This window comes from Polypterus senegalus, chromosome 12 (assembly GCF_016835505.1).
Source record: "Polypterus senegalus isolate Bchr_013 chromosome 12, ASM1683550v1, whole genome shotgun sequence".
NCBI lineage: Eukaryota > Metazoa > Chordata > Cladistia > Polypteriformes > Polypteridae > Polypterus > Polypterus senegalus.
The window spans coordinates 62850018-62871406 of NC_053165.1; the positions used below are offsets into that span (position 1 = coordinate 62850018).

The following is a 21389-nucleotide window of genomic DNA, read 5'->3' on the forward strand; positions in this document are numbered from 1 at the left end:
ATTAGTAATTGCTTCACTGCCTGTAGCCCTCCTGAGAAACACCACACACTGAAGGCGTACATACTACTCCTGGCAGTATCCACAGTCTAGTACTACCCAGAATAAATAGTATTGAGGCCATATACTGTACAGTATTCCCATGTTCTTGTCCTGAACAATCTAAAAATGCCCTCAGTCCTATTTTTGACTGGGCTCCACACTACAATGTTAAAATGAAACTTAATTTGCAGTAATCTAATTAATTTCACACAATATTTCACACAAAATAGGAGTGTCTTGTTGTAGGTGAGTCTTGTAAATGAAATGTATGTCAATGTAAATTACCACAAATCTTTCTTTTTAAAAAACATTTCCCCCTTTACATTTTTTTTCTGTCATTCTTCTATATTATATTCATATTGAAAGTGAAGTTTCTTTTCTCTAAACCTATGCAGGAGTAAGGAGGGTCTCTATTACTTTCATGTGATCATGATCAAAAATTTGCTATTGAGTTTAGTAAGTTCAGACTCTACAAAGTTCATTACGTTAAGAAAAATTGATTGTAGAGTGGGTTTTTGCATTGTGGAGAGCTTCTAGATGACTACATCCTAGCAAATATACAAACAATAAGAGCAAGTTGTTTCTGAGATAGCTACCCTGCACATCGAGACTGTAATTTAAGCAAGTTGCATCTTATTTGCCTTGTTACGTTCTCAAGGCCTATTTCTTGTGGTTCAGTTTAGTGCTATACTTATTCCCATATTTTTAAAAAACAGTTTGACATATGTCCAAATATAACTGCCGTAGACATTGTTTAATTTAACCTGGGGTTTTTGAAGTCTGTGCTGTTTAGTCACGGAACCAGGCCTATTGATTTGCTACATTTTTATACAAAAAAGCCTTTATTCAGCGGCCTGAGCTCCAAATCCACACGTACATACAATTGTAATCTGTTTCATGTAACACATGACACATAAATCAGATCAAGCCCAGTACCCGACTCAAGCTTAGAGTTGCTGTTTCTTTCTGCCGTGATCGGATAGTACATTTTCAGGGGGAAAAAAGTGTAGATTCATTTGTAATTGGGTTGATCACATTACATACTGAGATGGTGAGAAAAGAAAGCAGTGCTCAGTACTTGACTGATTAATACCACCGATGATCAAAGCCCCTCTTTTACAGCGTGTAGGTTAGGTTGTCCGTGAGATCTCAACACCAACCCTGGAGGCACACTGGAAAGTAAATGTTTAGTGTTCAGAATAAATTATTCCCCAAATACAATGCAGATGGAAAATGTACGATAATGACAAGTGTTTAAAAAGGGTCGAAGTTTGAAAAGCAGGCTGTAAATCGTACCTGATTTATGGCACTTTTTTTTGGATTAACTATGTCTGCCTGAGTGTTCAAAATATATGAGAACAGTGCAGTAAAATGTATGAGTAACAGAGGCACTTGTACCTCATGCCTGGTAATTAAGGACATGCTGAAACTTTGTGGTAATTTAATCAAAAAATTTTACCACCTAGGCACTTCTTTCTTTTTTTTCTGGATGCTACACAATACAATAAAATATGCTGACACATGATAGAATTTGCCAGTTGGCACTTCCATTTGTTATTGTATTATAATAATGAAAAATAATGGAATTATTTTAACATATTTCAAAGTGAAATATAATTTTATATATATAATAAGAAGCAAGTGGTCATATTTAGAAAAAGAAAATCTTATTATGCAGGTCAAAAATCATGATTTGCTTTATAATTGCATTGAATCGTACACTGTGATGTGAGCATAATCAGGTATAAATAGGGTTGTGATGTTTAGTTTTCAGGCAAAAGCAAAGAGACCGGCTACCACAATGGGGTAGTTAGTGCAGAAGGCTCATTGACGTCACAATTATCTAGGCTGTTATGGGCATGCGTCTGTGAAATGCGTACCCCCAATAATTTGGAAAGTTTGCTGCCTATGGCCACTATTGATCTGTAAAGGTCAGTGTTCACAGATGTATTTAGCCACCCTTGTACCAATTTATCTATCTATGCAGCTTGCTTCCTTTATTCGACTCAGTGCTTTGTGAGAAAAGAGCAAGAGAGAGACAAAAAGAGGTTTGGGCCTCTACCGTGTATATTCCCAATAGCACACAAAAAAAGCAAACTAATATGTATGACTGAGTAGTCACTTGAAACTGAGTCCAAAATGGGACTAACTAAATAAAGAAAAGGTAGCTGGTTTTATAGTCGGAGAGAAGGAAGTGGCGTGTCCAAGGGGCTATAGGCGGAAATGAGGTCAGGAGCACAGTGGGAACCAGAAGTGGAGTATGTTTGGGATTACAGATTACAAAGGCTTCCCTTCTGAGGATCTGCAGAGGAAGAAGAAAAGGTGGTAGTGCACTCTGTTAAGCCCTGGTCTGGCATACGGTGTTTAGTATCAAAGTAATTGTCATTTAGGTTATTCACTTTTGTGGTTATTTAACTCTTCATTTATTTGTGTATACATTTTTTATTTTTCTTATAATTTTATTGATTTTATTGTAATCATTCCATACAGATCAATTTTTACAAAAAATAGGACTGAAAACAAATCAACCCAACCCCCTCCCCTGGGAAAGAAAGCATGGCCAACGGAGTAAAACTAAAAGTTAGTCAAAATACATAAATTGATGAATTTACTAGGCGGATAAAAAAAAAAAAAAAGGATATTGGAAGAGAATATTTTTCCTCAGTGCTTTAAGAGCTTATTCTAAAATATTATTAATTAGATGCTGCCAGGTTTTGAAAATGTTCTGCACAGATCCTCTAACTGAGAATTTATTTTTTTTCCAATTTCAAATAGTACAGTGGGATGCAAAAGATTGGGCAACCTTGTTAATAGTCATTATTTTCCTGTATAAATTGTTGGTTGTTACGATAAAAAATGTCAGTTAAATATATCATATAGGAGACACACACAGTGATATTTGAGAAGTGAAATTAAGTTTATTGGATTTACAGAAAGTGTGCAATAATTGTTCAAATCAAAATTTGGGCACCACAAAAAAGAAATGAAATCAATATTTAGTAGATCCGCCTTTTGCAGAAATTACAGCCTCCAGACGCTTCCTGTAGGTCCCAATGAGAGTCTGGATTGTGGTTGAAGGTATTTTGGACCATTCCCCTTTACAAAATATCTCTAGTTCATTCAGGATTGATGGCTTCTGAGCATGGACAGCTCTCTTTAACTCACACCACAGATTTTCAATTATATTCAGGTCTGGGGACTGAGATGGCCATTCCAGAACGTTGTACTTGAGGCTGGAATTTGACTGCAACGTTCGCAGGTTGGATCCTGCCCTAGAAACATTTTGGACAGTTTTAAGCAAGATGAATGTACTCGATATTTGATTTTGAGTTGAATAACTGTATGCTTTGCGCATATGGAGCTCGAATGAATTCTCTGCATTGCTACCTTCTACTCCTTTTCTGAGATGCTGAGTGAGAAATGCTTTTCCCACTGTCCTCTTGGATCATTGAAAGGGAGGGACTGTAAAATAATTTTATATATTGCGACATGCTGTCTGAGTCCTCCAAACTGAGCAATATTTTTTCCAGCATTGAGGAAGGTGCGAGATAAGGGAAATCGGGCAGGTTCTGTTAACAAAGTTTATAATTTGAAGATAGTGAAAGAAATGTGTTGCTGGAAAGTTAAATATGTTTAATATTTGTTTGTGAGGGTTGGAAAAGGTGGTTTTCATGCAGAGGTGCCACAGACAAAGGATTCTCCATCTTAAAATGCTTCCTACATTGGTTCCATATTCTGAGTGAGTGAAGCATAATTGGGTTATAAGTATATTGGCGATAACTTGCATTTATTGGGGCACAAAACAGGGAATATAAAGAAGTACTGCAGGATTTTATTTCTATTGTTGACCAAACCTGTGTATGTTCATCTATTTGTGTCCAGGCTTTTATATGTTGTATGTTTGCTGCCCAGTAATAAAACTGAAAGTTAGGTAGAGCCATGCCACCTTCTGCCTTAGGTCTTTGTAGGGTCGCTCTTTGAATACGTGGATGTTTTGAGTTCCAAATAAATGAGGTTATGGTTGAATCTAATTGCTTAAAAAATGACTTATTGATGTATATTGGAATGTTTTGAAATAAAAAGAGAAGCTTAGGAAGGATATCCATCTTAACAACGTTAATTCTTCCAGCTAGAGTGAGATGAAGGGTTGACCATCTATGCAAGTGTTTCTTAATTTTTTCCATGCAGACGGCGAAATTTTGTACCATATCATCTGCATAATCCCCTTTATCTGATAAGCATTTCGACAGTGAACTGCCAGTGGTTTAATGGCGATTGCAAATAGCAGTGATGACAAGGGGGATCCTTGTCTGGTACCAAGTTCTAATTTAAAGTAGTCTGAACAAATGTTGTTAATATAAACTGAAGCTTCTGGATTGGTATACAGTCCAGTAGTAGTTTGATCAATGCACAAATATTCGGGTCAAACCCAAGTTTCTCTAATGTAGTGAACAGGTAGTTCCATTCAATCATGTCGAATGCTTTTTCTGAATCCAACGATAATAATATCTCTGGGGTGTTTGACTTTGCTGGTCAATATATTACATTAAACAGGCGCCGAAGATTGGAACCTAAGTGTCGGCCTTTAATAAATCCAGTTTGATCTTGTGATATTATCAAAGGCAGCATTTTCTCCGTCCTTCTAGCTAGGATTCTGAGAGTATCTTAACATCATTATTCAGAAGTGAAATTGGTCTGTATGATGCATATTGTAATAAGTCCTTATTTTGTTTAGGAAAGACAGTGATTAATGCTTGGCGAAAAGTTTGAGGTAGAATTTGATTGTCTCTAGCTTCTGTAAATGTTGCTAATAAGAGGGGAGCTAGCTGAGTGGAGAATTTCTTATAAAATTCTACAGGGTAGCCATTAGGACCAGCTGCTTTCCCGCTTTGAAGTGACTTTATAGTAGGGGTGCCCACACTTTTTCAGCTTGCAAACTACTTTTAAAATGACCAGGTCGAAATGATCTACCTACATTAAAAATGCTATATATATATATATATATATACAGTAATCCCTCCTCGATCACGGGGGTTGCATTCCAGACCCCCCTGCGATAGGTGAAAATCCGCAAAGTAGAAACCATATGTTTCTATGGTTATTTTTATATATTTTAAGCCCTTATAAACTCTCCCACACTGTTTATAAATATTCCCCGCATAGTTATACAGCATAATCCCGTTGTATTCTCTTAGATATTAGGTAAGATTCACTGAAATTATGTATATAAACACACTGTTTATATACAGTAAAACCTAAATATTATTTTAAAGATATTGAGTGTCTCCGATATCACATGTTACAGCCATTACGATAGACAGGCCACCAGCAATAAATACGTACAATACAAGAAAAATACTATACAGTAAATGTGTGTACAGTGACACTAAATGCACGTACATGTACTAAACACTGTAAGTAGAAAATTAATTATGGTTACTCACCAACAATGACACAATGACTTGTCCGATAACAATGAGTTTTATTTTACTGCACAACAAAAGAGAGCGTTACAGCCCTTAAAGGAGCCTCTTCAGGCAAATGTGTAGCACTGCCGTTGTTCTTCTTCTGGCAGTCTTCAATCCAAATCCCTAAAGCAGATTCCATCCAGACTACTGCCTTATTACATCCACTTACAACTCGTTTTGCACCCTGGTTAAAAGGACACTGCGCGTAGATCTTATATTCCTTTCCTACTTTTTAAATAAAAAGAATCGTAGCCTTCAACAAATCCAAAACGTTTACCTTTTCGGCAATCATTAACATCTTCCGTTTGCACTTGGGCACAGCCCCTGAAGCAGTAGCAGATCGTTTTGGAGCCATAATGAAGGGCTTGACTATGCACAAAGATAAACACAAAAGAGCACAACTCTTTACACAGCGAAACACGTTGATGCTGAATGAGTGAGACGAGACTTCCTGGTTAACACTACATTCAACAGGCAGGAACTTAACTGCGTGCTCTGATTGGTTAGCTTCTCAGTCATCCGCCAATAGCGTCCCTTGTATGAAATCAACTGGGCAAACCAACTGAGGAAGCATGTACAAGGAAGTAAAAGACACATTGTCCGCAGAACCCGCGAAGCAGCGAAAAATCTGCGTTATATATTTAGTTATGCTTTCATATAAAATCCACGATAGAGCGAAACCGAAAGTCAAAGCGATATAGCGAGGATTACTGTATATATATATATATATATATATATATATACATACTGAATATACTTTATACATAAAATGTATGTTGTCGTACCTTGCATAACTGAATAACCTTTATGGCACAAAAACTACAGTATTTGGATTTAATAATCGTCATGTGGGAAAAGGCTGACTCGCATAAATAAGTAGAGCTGAATAATGCAGTCCAATTAACTGCGATTTTAGGTACCTGTCCTTTCTCTTTCTTAGATGGCATTTTGGAAGGACGTCAGTTTTGTAGTTTTTATGAACAGTTTGAAAATGCCTTTCCACATTTTCCTTCTTTGGAATAGCAATGATAGATTGACAGATCAGACAAACGCACTTCGATTATGACATTGTGAGAAAAAAATCCTCTTCCAATTCCACATCCAGCCCATACCCTCCCCAAACAATTTTTTTTTCATCCCTTCTTTAGTCGATATAAATTGGAAGGCTAACTAGATCACAGCCGGAGTTTTGGAGTAGCTCATGCGTTTGATCGTGCGTGTGGGATGACCAGTGTGTTAGAAGAGAAGAGATCTCAGACTGGCCACCCTGTATGTCAATCAAGTGGAAAATGCCATAGGGATGATATATGATAGACTAAAGTTTAAAAAAATTTTTTTTGAATGCAACGCGATCTACCTGCACTCCCTTTGCGATCTACCGGTCGATCGCGATCGACGCATTGGGCACCCGTGTTTTATAGCATCTAGTAATTCTGGCAGCACCAAAGGTTTATCCAATTCCTCTGCACTAAGAGTATCTATTTGTAGTATCTGTAATGTATCTAGAAATGCATTAGATTGTGTGTTGTCTTCTTTAAACTCAGTAGAATATAAGGATTTATAGTAGTCTTTAAATGTGTGCATTATATTTTTATGGTCAATGATTTTATCTCCATTCGTGTTGGTGATGGCTGGGATTGCATTACGAACGTCTTGCTTGTGGATTTGTTGAGCTAAGAGCTTATTAGCTTTGTCATCGTGTTCATAGTAATGATGTCTTGATTTACAAATGAGTTGTTCAGTTTCTTTGGATGTTAAGAGGACAAGCTGTGAGTGCAGAGCCTGCCTTTTCCTATGAATAGCCTCACTTGGACACCTGGCATGTTCTTCATCTATTCTAGTAATTTCACTGGTTAGCTCTGATACCTTATTGGTTTCTAATTTATTTCCATTGGAAAGATATGAAATAATCTGTCCTCTTAAGAAGGCCTTTAGAGTTTCCCAGAGTATTCCTACAGAGACCTCTGAGGATGTATTTGTCTCTAGGAAGAAACTGATTTATTTGGATATAAATTCTGTACAGTTCTCGTCTGCTAATAGAAGTAGGTTAAGACGCCATCTGCGAGATGAGTGTGTGGGGCCTAATGATTTTAGCTCCAAAATCAAAGGCGCATGGTTGGAAATAACAATAGCGTCAATCAAGATTTGATCGTAGGCAAGAAATTATTATCTATAAAGAAATAATCAATTCTTGAGCAGCAATGATGCACTGGTGAGTAGAAGGAATATGTTCTTGAGTTTGGGGTTAGAAACCTCCAGGGGTCTGATAAGTTGTGGTCAGTTAAAAACTGTGTAATTGTCTTTGCAGTGTTAGATGTCATTCCCCCTGTGACAGGAGTCCATTCCAAGAGTGGATTTAAAACACAATTAAAGTCCCCAGCCATTATACTTTTATGAGTGTTAACATTGGGAATGGATGCAAATACATTTTGCATGAATTCCCTATCATCAACATTGGTGCAAACATTTATCAAAATCACTTTACAGTTACATAAATTGCCCATGACAATCACATACCTCACTTCAGGATCAGATACTACATCTGATGCTACAAATGAGACTGTTCTATGTATAAGAATTCCCACACCTCTAGTTTTCTTTGTGAAGTTGGAATGGAACATTTGGCCAGTCCAGTCTTTAGCAGCCGGAACTGATTCTTGCTTAGTAAGTGGGTCTCCTGTAAAAATACTATTTTAGCTTTTAGACCTGTTAGGTGACAGAATACTTTCTTTCTCTTTAATTCGTGATTATTTTACATTCCAGCTCACAAAGTTAACTGTCCCATCATGGAGACATTGATTCTGAATTTTTGATGTCATTTTTAGTCTTAACTGGAAGTGAGACTTTTTCCTTAATTTCCAATTTTCCTAAGAGTTATTGCATTTGTGTATACATTTTTAAAGTTAATGTGCTTGATTTTATATTATTGTACCTGTACAGTACAATTGGTTGTATGCTAAAATCTTCTGTTGAGTGATTTTGTACAGTATCACTAAAATGTCATTTATATGGAAGTACTGCATAGGCCATTCTATTCAATTTTTGGTATTTTGTTTTTGCTTATGTAAATTGTATACATTTATATAAAACATGTATTGTTGCACCTTGAAAAAAGTCTGAGCTATTTTTTTCTGCAGAAGGAGCTGAAGTATTTCTCACCTGGAGAATGCCACATACTAAAGGTGGTTTTACTTGTTGTTATTTTGTAGCATTTATTGTAGCACTGCCTGTGAGTGCTTTATTTGTATATGAATGCAGTAAAATTCTGCCTAAATGGCAGAATGTTCCCACTCATTCCATCATCCATAAATTCATCCTAACCTACACCACGAAACCCTCCTGAGAATGCCAGTCGCTAGCATTTTGTCAGCATACATTTCATTAAAAACTGAACATGGATCAATAATTCTGCTCTATGTTAACATACTGTGCCTTCATTTTAAAGGATTTCATAAGGGACTGGTTGTTCTGTGTTCATGCCTGTTGTCATTTTTGCCTGCAATGTTTGGAGTTTTCTTTTATTACTGGAATGGTGAATACCTCAAAAGTGGCAAGGCAAAGGAAGATTCTGGATGGATTTGGCTGCATGGCTTTCTTGACGGTGCCCTCAAGATGAATCACTCATCATTTTTGGATCATCTCCTATAAGGCATAGGACTTAAGTAGCTGCTACATAACTGCTCCCCACTCAGCCTTCTGTTCCCAGACTCTGCAGTAGTCCAATTTTAAAATAGCCCCTGATGTCTTTAAGAGACTGGTGGCTGTGGTGGCATTTAGGGGTGGAAAGTAACAGTTAATTAATTTCTCTTCTCTCTTGCCTGACAGGTTTGCCTTGTTCCCAGGACTACTCTTTGCACCGCTGAATTATTTAAACCGTTACTTCACTAGGGCACTCAAAGTTTGCTGAGGGATGGCTTTTTCCTGCTTGTCAGAGGCCACCAAGCTGGAGGGTATTGCTTTTTTAACTTAAGAAAAGAATAATGCATATTCATTTGATAAATAATGCATCAGCATGTCTGCTGCACAGTGGAACTCTTTTTTCAGGCTTGTTTATTTGAAGCTTAAGCAAGCAGCAAGGATCTTGAAGCTCCTGAGATTTCTTTCATATGTATGCCACTCTCAGCAGATAGTGTTGTCACCTTGAAGTATGTGTACTCCTGTGTTATGTTCTTCCTGTGACAGTGTAGTTTTCATCTTGGAAGCCAGTTTTTCTCCTGTAGTAGAAAAAATCTGGTTGAGTTTTTACAATAAACTGGCCTGGGGTGAGTACTTTGTGATGAACTGGTATGCCACCTAGGTGTGGTAATATTCTTCAGCCTGTGGCTTCTTGGGTAGACTCCAAATCTTGGTGGCCTTGAACTGGAGTAGCAGGTCATGTAATTTACTGTGCGCATGGACATATAGATGCTAGCATCTAACAGTCTCACACTGTGGCAAACACAAACTGGGCTGTGACACATGCCACCTGCATTTAGTTTGTTTCTCTCTTTAATTAAAAACTGGATTGCTGATGTTAACCGCCAAGCAAGCATTTCTGTATAGTTGCTCCCTGCACTGCATGCACTTGTCAGACTTTGTCTGGCATGAGAGAGATAAAGTATCTCTATCGTAATTTGAACTGAAATCACATGTTTTTGACTGTTTTTTATCCAGTTTCCTTCAGTGAGTCTTTATTCAGTGACCTGAGCTCCAATTCCACACTTTGTGCCATATGCATGGGCAGTAATTAGGAAAGGTGTTTTACCCTGAGAGGACTGTGACCTTAGATAATAATTTAAGAGGCAATTTAAAAAACTTAAATCCATCCACTAAGCTCAGTTTAAAAAAAAAAGAGAAAAATGTTGCAATGCATTCAGATGGGTGTTGACATACATGCTTAAATTATAGAACTGCATCCATTTATTTTTCGAGTCCTATTATTTCAACAAGTGTACCAACACCAGGAATCAACTCTATAAAGGATGGCAGTCCATCACAGGGTACTCCATTTAGAAAATCACTTGAACATATGTCATCATCACAGAGAGGCAGCAGCCCATCCCACTATACAAACATGTCTCCTATAAAAATGTCTGCACAGTTAATACCCTGCCAAGCAAAAGGCAATCAATTTGCATATAATGGACTGAGTAGGAATTGTGGGCAATTACAATCTATTTGTACTCCAAATTTGGGAGTTGTCAGGACTTGAATGGGACTCCATCCCTAGTTGCTGCTTTCAAACGCAAACTGCGTAATTAATTCAATGGCAGTGACTTTAATGGGAGAGTAAACAGAAATACTGTAGAAGGGGGGGCTAGAATTGGGTACTTTTCTCTGGCACTGTGCAGTCTGCTTTTGTAAATGGTTCTTTCTTGCTCCTTCTGGTTATTAGATTAATTTTGTGTTTTCTAATGCTTTTGATTTTCATGTAAGGATTTTCTGCTTTTTGCTTTTTTGATTGTTCCTGTTTTTTCCTGTTTTGTCCATTTGCCTGTTGAGACCATTAATCTTTAGTTTACAGGCTTGAATAAACATTTATGGTTTTTACACACATCATACCTTTCCTTGATTTTCACAATACATCCTACCTCACCCTGATCTGCACTTCAGACTAGATTCAGATTCATGTTGTCAACTTTGCTTTACAGAGGCCAACATACTGTTTTGTAGTGTAGCTGCTTGGCTTTTAATGCCCGTAAGTCAGTGCTGATCACACTCTTACTTCTGTGGGTATGACTGGTCAGTGTGGGCCTAAATCTATTGCATGCCACCCTTGGGGGTGGTTGCCATTGCATCAACTGAAAATAAGTGTTCTAAAATCATCTTGGTGGTGTAAGAGTGCTCGTTTGAGAACCTTACTATAGAAGATAGTCTTCTGGGTAACACAGTCAATTGTAGGCTCCCAAAAGCAGTATATTTTCATAGGCTGAGAACATCTGCTCTCATTGGAAGTTTTTTTAAGTTTTTTTTTTTGATATTTTGATAAAGAAATTTAAACTGTGTGTGTGAGTACACCCCGTGATTAACTGTAATCCTATCTAGAATTTGTTCCTGCTGTTCAACTCATGCTTTTGAGATACGCTTCATCTTTGCACAACTCTAATGGGAAATGTGAATTAAGAATATGTGTGGACAGATGAACATTTATGCCAATAGTGTGATATAATAGCCTGTTAGAGAGCTACATATACAGTAAATTATGCTTCAGACTTTAGATAAACAATGTAGTTTATCATTGTATGATATGCTTGTGTGTATATGTACTGTATGTGTAGGTGTATAAAATTTCACGTTTCCTAAATGATAACTCGGACTATTTGATGATGAAATCGTTATTAACAAAAAAAGTAAAGAAGCTTTTATTTAAAGTCCTGTGTTACCTTTCATTGCTCACTCTTAAATATGTTTTGTAGACTCCAGCTTTACTTGGCCAAAAAGGGAAATGACCTGCCACCAATTCATCCCGGCTGTGACTAATAAGAAATAGACCAGTCCTGGCCCTAGTGAATTTTTGGTGAGAGACAGGTAAGGTGATATTAAACCTGGTCACTTACATCATACAAGTGCATTAAAGCCCACTTTTTTCCTGGTTTAAGATAAACATAGTAAATACCAAAAAATATTTAATTTATATCTGTTGATGCCATTTGTAACTGATACCACATCTCCTGTACTCCCATAGTACAGCAATGGAATTTACAGCTCCTAAGAATCCTAAAAAATGTAAATTTTTTTGTTCTTTCTTTTTTTTAATTTGTGGATACTGTGTATCCATATTTCTTGGAAGTCATGGTGGCGTCATAGGGTGCAATGCCTCCTTAAAATGCTTGAATCCAGAGGTATTTTACCAGCCGATACACATTCTGTGTTTGCCTGCTGTATCTGTATTAAAATGAGTTTTTTTGGAAGACTGTAGGTTCTTCCCACAGCAGCAAAACCATACAGTCTTAAAACTGTCTGCGTGTGACCACATGTGAATGTGACAGTGTCCTCCATGAACATCTTAAAACCCTTTTGAAATGAAGTCCTGTTTAGTGCCTATTGCAGTTCAGAAACTGAATTTCCTTGTTTCTGCCCCAGAGGGTTCTTAAATCACTAAGATTAGGTGATCCTGTAAACCTCAGTGGCTCGTCTTCCACCCGAGAGTAGACTAGAACCCTCACTTTTTCATCCCTGCTGTATATTAAAATAAGTGGGACTTGTGTGTCACTAAGATGAGCACCAGGTAATCTTGTGTGTAATGAACTATGTTGCTTCCATTTTCCTGGATTGTGCAATATCAAGTCACATTTTCTATTATTCACATTCTGACAAAAAATTATACAAGACAGGTACTTAACTTAGGAATTTTTGAGCCTCTTGTTGTCATTAATCATCCAACCCAATGCTGTCGTTAGGGAAGAAAAATCCATTGAATAGGTTATAGTCATTGAAATTTACTTTGATTAGACCTGTGTATTTAAGCCCTAAAGGGATTATTCAAATCACCATTTATGTTTTACATACTTCTCCAATTTAATTTGAAAAACAGTATATCTTTTCATTAGATGTGCACTTATACTATACAGCAAGAATATGCTTATTGTACAGTGAAAACTGTATTCAGAATTGTTGCTTGATAGGCCGATAAAATGCCCAAAATCCCAAGTGGCAGAAACTGAAGCCAAGGACTAACAAATTCAAATCCACCAATATGACTGATGTCAAGTTATTTAAATGGGAAGTTCTGCATAGTAAAAGTATCCTCTATGCCGTAGACTTTTTTTTTTAAAAAGAATTACCATTGTACTTAAAAATGCTCTTTCTTGTAAAAAAGAAACATGACAAATGAATCTTCAGTTGTAAATGAATGCTTACTCACCCAAATCTGTTGCTCATACTGCTCTTAGTTATAAATAACTGTAAGAAGTACAAGGTTTCCATTTATTAAAGTGAAGGAGGGTTGTTTAAAAAATAATTCAATGACCTTGTACAGAATATGACAAACAAATTTGCTATGAGCTAAAAACTACATGAACATTTAATTAGGTAGAAAAATTAATAAGATTATTGTAAGCGCTTGGACTTTACTAATATTAAGATTCAACAAGGATGGACACAGAAATTACACAAATTCTCTTACTGCCAGTGTGCATTTAACCAATCAAAACACAGATTTCATCAAGAATAATTCTGCTCATTCTGTTTACCAAAACTTGTTTTCCTTGTTCTAAATATCAGATATTTAAGGCTTTCTCTCTCTCCCTGTCATGGCAATTCCCATAGTCTTCAGTATAGGGATCCAATTTTTATTCACAATTTCTCCTTTGGATAACAGATATAAACAAATAATCTTGTGTTGACATCTGTTAAATATTTTTCAAAATAATTTTAATTGCTCGTAGAAAGAGATGTAGACCTGAATGTGATCCATCCCTCTTGTCAGACTCTGTTCTCCAGCAGTATTATTTGCTCTGCAGTCACATGGTGACATTGGCAAGGTAATTTAAAGTCGGAGTCTGACCAAAGTTTATTACTATAGCATTGTTGCCTGTACATTACAAAAGACTTCAGCTTGACATCTGTTGTGCTTATGGCCTAGGGTTTGTTCTTTTCACCTTTGTCTGTCCTTTTGGATTTAGATTTTCCCTAGTAGTTTTTTGAAGACCCTTTTCCTTGTATTGTGCTTTACCGTTTTGCACCTTTTGACCACTGCCTGTTTTTGAGCTGCTTTTTAGATGCCAGAATTTAGTCAATATTATATATTTTTCCAAACCTACTTGTTGTCTTTTGCTCATTCAGATCTCTACTCATGTGAGGTGTGCCCTATCCTGAAACATCTACACAGGAATGCAGGAACATTTTTAGCACAGTCCCTTGTTGCTGACATTTCAGATGAAAAACCAAATTGCTGGCACTATTTATCTTGGTTGATGTGCAGATCAAGACAAGTATGGCATGATTAAACAAAGCAGCAACATAAATTACTAGTATGTGGTCGTACAGAAATGAGCAGAAAGGGAATAAACAAAAGGTACAATAAATGTAACACAAAGGTCATATACAAACAACAAAGATTAAAAAAAAGGTTTGGATCTCAAGGAAGCTCAGCAGATTCTAAATCAATACACTTTTTCAGATGAGCTCCCTCTTTTATTTCCTTTGACTCTTCCATCACATGAATGTGACCTAATTAATGCTGCATAGCTACAAACACTGACAAGAGGAGCCAGGTACAATTGTAGGAAAGTGGAGAGCTCATCAAACTCGGGCAACCCTGCTTTGACTCACATGGCCATCCGGCTTGGCTTATTGGGATGGATATCTGCTTTCCAGTCCCAAAGTTTGATAAAGCACATCACATCCCCCCAATCTGCCCCAAACCACCAAGAGCCAATGTCACAATGGGCGTTGTACTAATAATAGGCATGTTACATTGTTTTAAGATTTGATCAAATAGATCACCTATCCTCACACATTTCTAAATACTGCAGCCACTATATATGGACATTTATTGTTGCCAGCTGACCTGAGAAATGTATTTTACACTTCCTCAAGGATTTTTATCTCCTCTGATTCTTCTTCCTGAATGTCACCATGGACATTAAAAACACTAGGGCATTCTACACAGTATCTGATAAATATCAGGCCATTAATTGGCACAATTTTGAGTATGTGTCTTGGTAAACATAGTCTGTACATCAACACAGCTTTTAAATAAGCAACTGATTGCTTATTAGCAAAGCATGAAAATATTAATTGTCAAATTTATCTATGTTTTCTCAAAGATTGTAGGTGATCTAATTTGTCTCAGCTTATTTATTTATTTTTGTTACAGAGTTTTAATATGCAGCCATAATGAGACTTACTTACTACTGGATCCAATTTTTGTAGTGTTGAAATTTTCATCTAAATATTACATTTTGCAGTTTGATTCATTATGAAAGGTGTCTGTCATTTAAGGTACTTAACATTTAAATTATATTTTAGAAAGGAAACTAAAATACTGATGTGCAAGTCCGAAAATGAAAAGCCACTTTGAAATAAATAAAAATGAACTGGACACTAAGCACACAAGATCAGCAAAAACAACAGCCCCATTCATTAAAGCTAATCTTTTAAAAGACTTTAGTTATGCAAGATGCAAAATTGGTAATCCCAGTTCATTAAGTATCTTATATTATCCATAAGCTCATATTCCAGAGAAACAAGGCAATCACAATTTCCTTTCATAACATCATCATACAGAAATTCTGCTTGTCTGAAATAAGGGTAATTTGATTTCTCCACCAGGGCCAGGAACAGATAGGCCTCTTTGTGTAACCTTTCTCTGTCTCTCTCCCTCTCTCTTGTCTTTCTTTCTTTCTCTTAACAGGTGGGCAAGCTGCCTAGACTCAGAATGTTAACACCAGAGATTTCCACCAATGCTGAAAATGAGAATCATTTCTAAAAGAACAGTGAGGATTTCAAAGCAAACTGCAGCAGATAGTCAGAATTAATATCCGGTTTGGTGACAAAGCTGCTTGAACTGCTTTTTTTCTTTTGGCTCTACAATCCTTATCGTGATTTTGGGTTGGTGACAGAATAGGTATCATGTCTGCAAATGCATTTCTGGTGAACAAAGAGAGATGCCTTTCTATCAGTGAGCTTCTTTTGAGTTGGTTCTTAAGGAGTAAATAAATCAAAGGTATTTATTTTGCTAAGTGTATCGGCAAATATGGTCTTGGGTTAATATTAGGATTAACTATATGTTAGTATATATTTGTTTTTTGGGAAAACTCTGGTAAATACCAAATATAATTAAACATAGCTATCAAAATGACCAAAATCAAGTACAATATAATAAAAGCAAGCTTACAAAAAGGTCAATATATTGCTATCCATTGCTCATTCTATACACTTAGGGCCTGTTCTAAAAAATTGTACCCTACTAAAGTGTAAACTTTAAATAAAAACATTAAAGATTAACAGAGTTGTAAAAGCAAAATCCTTTCTACTGTAGAGCTGTTGTTGAAGTTGAGTGGGGATCGGCACTGGCTATTGCTCATTAGCAGTTATAGTGGAGTTAATTCCACCTGGTTCTGAGATGGAGAGTGATGGATTCTGGGAATTATTTAAAAGGAATTTTGGTGTATGGAGTGAGCTCAGTATCTAGTTTTTCCTCCTGGGCTGCAATGTCAAGATACGGAAAGAAAAAGAAAAATAAGTAATATCCCTGATAGCAGTTTTAACACTTTCCTCGGTTCTGTTTATTTTAGTGCCTGTAAATGCATCAGAATGGTTACATTCCTACCAATATAATTACAGTATGCACAGCATAAAATATAAAAAAAGGTACCTAAAACATAATTATCATTAAGCATATCCAGTTATCCTCTGTGTTGTAATAGGTGGTCATAAATCATCTTTAGTCAACTAATAGGTGGTGTTAAAGCTGTGGTTCTCAAGTTCAGCTCTGAGGGCTCAACTAACTTCTGCTTTTAATTGGACTCCTTACTTATTTAAGCAAGCTGTTATTTCTGGGATTTTGTGTTTTGGTGTTAATTCAGTTGTTATATAACTAGGTTTGCTAAATTGCATTAGAATGTAGCAAGCAGTTACGTATGCTATATGGAAAGATTTCTTTTTGGTTATGTAAGATTTTTATCATCATTATTCCATACTTCTTTTCCAAGTGTTCTGGTTATATAAGCTGCCGTATACTCATGTTCTCAATAGTATGAATTACTGGTTACCATTGAAACATCTAGTGTGGATATCACGTCCATCAAAATAATATTAAGGGACAAGATGCACTGTTGATGGAGTCTACAACCAACACTGGAAAGTCTTGACTTAATACCAGTGCTCTTGCCCCAGAAGTACAGCGACTCATTGGCACAGAACAGAAGTCCCAGAAACTCATGCCATTATAGCAGTTTACACAGTAATGAGCTTTTTTCAGTACCATAGCACAGACTTTTCCAGGATGAAAAGTTGGATGTGCATGATTCCAAGCCAAGGACTTCTGAGTATTCCCACAACTGGGGCAATGCTAGAGCGTGAGAAAGACCAACTTTGATTGATTTTGATTTAGAAACATTTGTGTTTCCGGAGCCAATGTTGTGTGTAGAGGTGAATCTGGCTATATTTTTCCAGCATTTTTCAGTTTCCCACATGAATTACAGCTATTTCCTACATGTCCCAAGAGGTGGTTTCTATTGTTGAGGTCAGATAAAACTGTGTCTGTGGAACTGTTGCATGTAACCTCAGTGGCATTGCATCTGATGTTCACCTGAGAGTAATGGAACCCATTTTTGGAAGAGAGATAAAACTAATATCAAGGTTGATCAGGCAGGCATGCTCAGTCAGTTTAGCATTAGTAAGTACTGGCTTTATAAACAATTTGATGGCAGAAAATGTAAAAATAATGTGCCAAGCCAGTAGCAAACTAGAAACATTTAGCTCAACCAGTGACCAATGATTTAACCTCTGAATTATAGAGTAAAGATTATCAGCTGTAGAACATTCAGAAAACTTTAACACATTAATGGTATCATCTGCTAATAACCTCTGGTTGGGGTATTGATTGCATTAATGTATGTAAATGTCACAATTAGTGCAAGGAAGTAGAGAGAAAGGTGACTGAAGTACATGGCTTTCCTCCTTACCCACTTGGACACATAATCCTTCACCCTCTTACTCAAAATCATCACTAACTGCTTGCACTGGTACAGAGTGTTGCCACCCCCACTACATAACGAAACAGCTCGGGATCCTCACCCAGGCAGAGACACAGTCCAGTCATACCCTCTGGAAATGACCCTCTATCTGCCACAGTCAGGTGTTACATGGGAATCCAGCCACTCGGGTCATCAATAAGTAGGATCTTGCAAGCCAGATCACCCTAATGGCCATAGTGACGTAACTGATGTTCCCTCACAATTTAGGTAATGTACCTCGTTCTGGACTCCATGATGAGTAACTGATTATTCGACACAAAGTCAAACCAGTGGTAAACAAGGATTCTCTGAAGAGACACAGTACTGAAGGAGCCCATTCTTCGTCTCAAGTCACTGGATAGCGACCATGTCTTGCAAATATATAGCAAGACAGGAAGCACCAGGACTCTAAAGACTTGGACCTTGGTGCTTTTGCATAGATTTCGGGAGCACCTCATGATCACCCCTGCTCTCCCAATCCATATACTGACTTCATAGGAAGAGTCACCTGAGATATAAATATGTCTACAGAGGTAAGTAAACCTCTCAATGAGGTCAGCATTCTCTCCTCAGACATATAAACTGTTGACGGCTGTGCCCAAGAGGTTATTAAAGGCCTGGTTCTTGGTTTTTATCCAAGACGCTCTCGTTAGGGAAGGTTGTGGGGTCCAGAGGCTGGGGGCACCTGTTAGTAAAGATTCACTGATCTTGACATTACTGACTATGCTGTGATCTTCGAGGAATCAATGGAGGGTCTGATCGGGGCTCTCAAGAGACTGAGTGAGGAGTCCGATTTGCCCTTTCCAGTTCCTTCTAGTCTATAGGCTTTGTTTTTTTGTTTTTTTTTTTTTAACTTTTTTTTAATTTCTCTTTTGTTAATGTCATTTTGGGGGAGCTTGAAATAATCCTGGCAGCATGAGTTACAAGACCACAAATAACCCTGGACCCAAGTTCAGTGGAGGTTAGTACATGACCTTCAGCAACCTGAATTAATTTAAAGATGGCAGTATCCATCTAGTAGAGCATGTGAAATAAGATTAAAGCTGCCAATGAAAACATACGTTAAAATGCTGAGAATATGCATACTCCCCTCTTTGATTCGGTGGAATTTGAACCCAGGTGTCAGGAGCTGTGAGCCAGCAACACAAAATAATATGCAACTTAACAGCCCTTTGTCTAAACCACTTTCCTTATTTTCTACCTTCATAATAGCAGCTTCCTATGATATTTCCTTTATATAACTGAAACATCAAGATCCATACATTATTGTTGGCCTCTTGATTTTGCTGGACATATAAGTAAAAAGATTACAATATGCAAGCTTTCGAGGCAACTCAGGCCCCTTCTTCAGGCAATCTTTTTAGTTAGCCAATAAAAGGTTTCATTTTGCTTGACTTTTCAATACATTCATAATGGCTAACACAATACAACACCCTAGTACTACTGGACATATAATACAGTAAATACTTTCTATTCTATCCCATTTTCTACATACAGTAATTTAATTCTTGTAGTGAACTTGTGGCTGCAATCACAATATTATATAATGTATAACTTACCAGCTGCCTTATCCTTTATACTGAATCTTTTTTTGAGTAATGAAGTTTCATGAATGTTTTCCATGTAACTGATAAATCTGTTTTTCATTTAGATTTCAATTGTAGCATTCTGTTAATTTGTGCCCTATGTTTGGGTTAACCATGGATTAAATTACAAAGTTGTCTTCTTTCTTGATGCCAATACAGAGCCATAGAGGTGCCCTGTATGCTTATCTTTTGTACTTGATTTCCTTGTTAACCGCACAATGCAAGTTAAGTGCTCCTCAATTGAAGTATTAGTTTTTAGAATCATTATGAGAATTATTAATCAGTTAATATTGTTAAGCATTTAAATTCAAAGAAACAGCTAGAACTAATTTAATGAATGTAGCTATCAGGAATTTCCCACACAATATAATCCACAGTATACTGACAAAGGTGTAACATTTTAACATAATATTCTCAAAACCTCAATGCAGTTCTTGGGTGGGATTTGGAGTCATGCACTGGGCAGGAAACAACCCTGGACCAAGGGCCAGTCATTCACAGGACTAAGTGTAACATTGTAAATGTGATAATTGCTTCCATTGTACGCATCTATGAAAATAGGACTGAAAAAGTAAAGGGTGAGTATACAGAAGAGTTACAATGAAGCCACTTGCATGGCAGGCTCATAGGCAGTCATCATCAACAGTAGAAGTTTAGTTTTTGGTTGTGTAATATTGCAAAGGAGAAATCTTAATTAAATGGACTGGTTCCTAAATACAAGGAATCATGATCAGCTGTGTTAGAAAAGCACCTTGCATTACCGTTTTGATTCTTGTATTCTGTTCAGCTTCCATGTGATTTTGACACAGTGTATTGCAACTGAAAGTATATAATGGTCATCAATCTGTCTTTGTTCTGTATAGTCCTTTTCATAGGAAGGTGCTGGTAAAAAGTAGTTAAATGCTGTTGTAAAACTAACAAGAGACCAGCACAACTTCTCAGGGCCAGCAGATGGCAGCAAAGGTAACTAATTTGAAATTGGTAGGACCCTATTGCTCAAGAGATCAGGCAACCCAGAAACTGCTCTGGATGTCCAGTTTTTTTCAGTCCTCTTAGGGTCATAGTTTTTACCGGGCCACTATGAAATGAACTTGAAGAGAATACCCTTGCACCTGAGGGTTTAGCCTGGAAGGTGAATCCAGAATGGGTGTTAAGGTCCTCTCCCTACCAGTGCTACAGTGAGTCTAGGAGTCTGAAAGCAAGGTGGGTGAAGGCTTACCGGCAGGGATAATGATGAGTGCAGGATGGAAGGATATAGAAACACATCATACTTTTTACTCTCCCTACATACACCATAGGAATGCACAGGGGAGAGTATTGGGAGGTCAAAATTCAGAGCTGTATTTTTCCAAAAAATTTCCAAGTTTTAGACATCCCAGAACACAATTTGAGCAGTTTCAGAGTGATATGTGTTTGTGTGTCTGAATGTCAGTATGTGAATCTATGGACAAGACAAATCAGTCTTAATGAAACATAGCATAAACATATTAGGAACATAAAGTGCTAGATGCTTGATTTTTTAACAAAATCATTCCAGTAGATCTTTCTGAACAGAGAAAGTGATTATGTGTTATTGTGCCCATTGGGGTGAAAGATATTAACTACTGAACTTAATTCTGTATAAGTATGACTAG

At 37.0% G+C, this 21389-nt stretch overlaps 1 long non-coding RNA gene across 1 annotated transcript; it reads left to right on the forward strand.

Annotated features, from left to right (window-relative positions):
* The first annotated feature begins 9338 nt into the window (after positions 1-9338).
* On the forward strand, positions 9339-16344 carry LOC120540788. Its single transcript, XR_005635864.1, has 3 exons — positions 9339-9457; positions 11903-12014; positions 15844-16344. It is a non-coding gene; the product is annotated as an uncharacterized LOC120540788 (long non-coding RNA).
* Positions 16345-21389: the final 5045 nt, after the last annotated feature.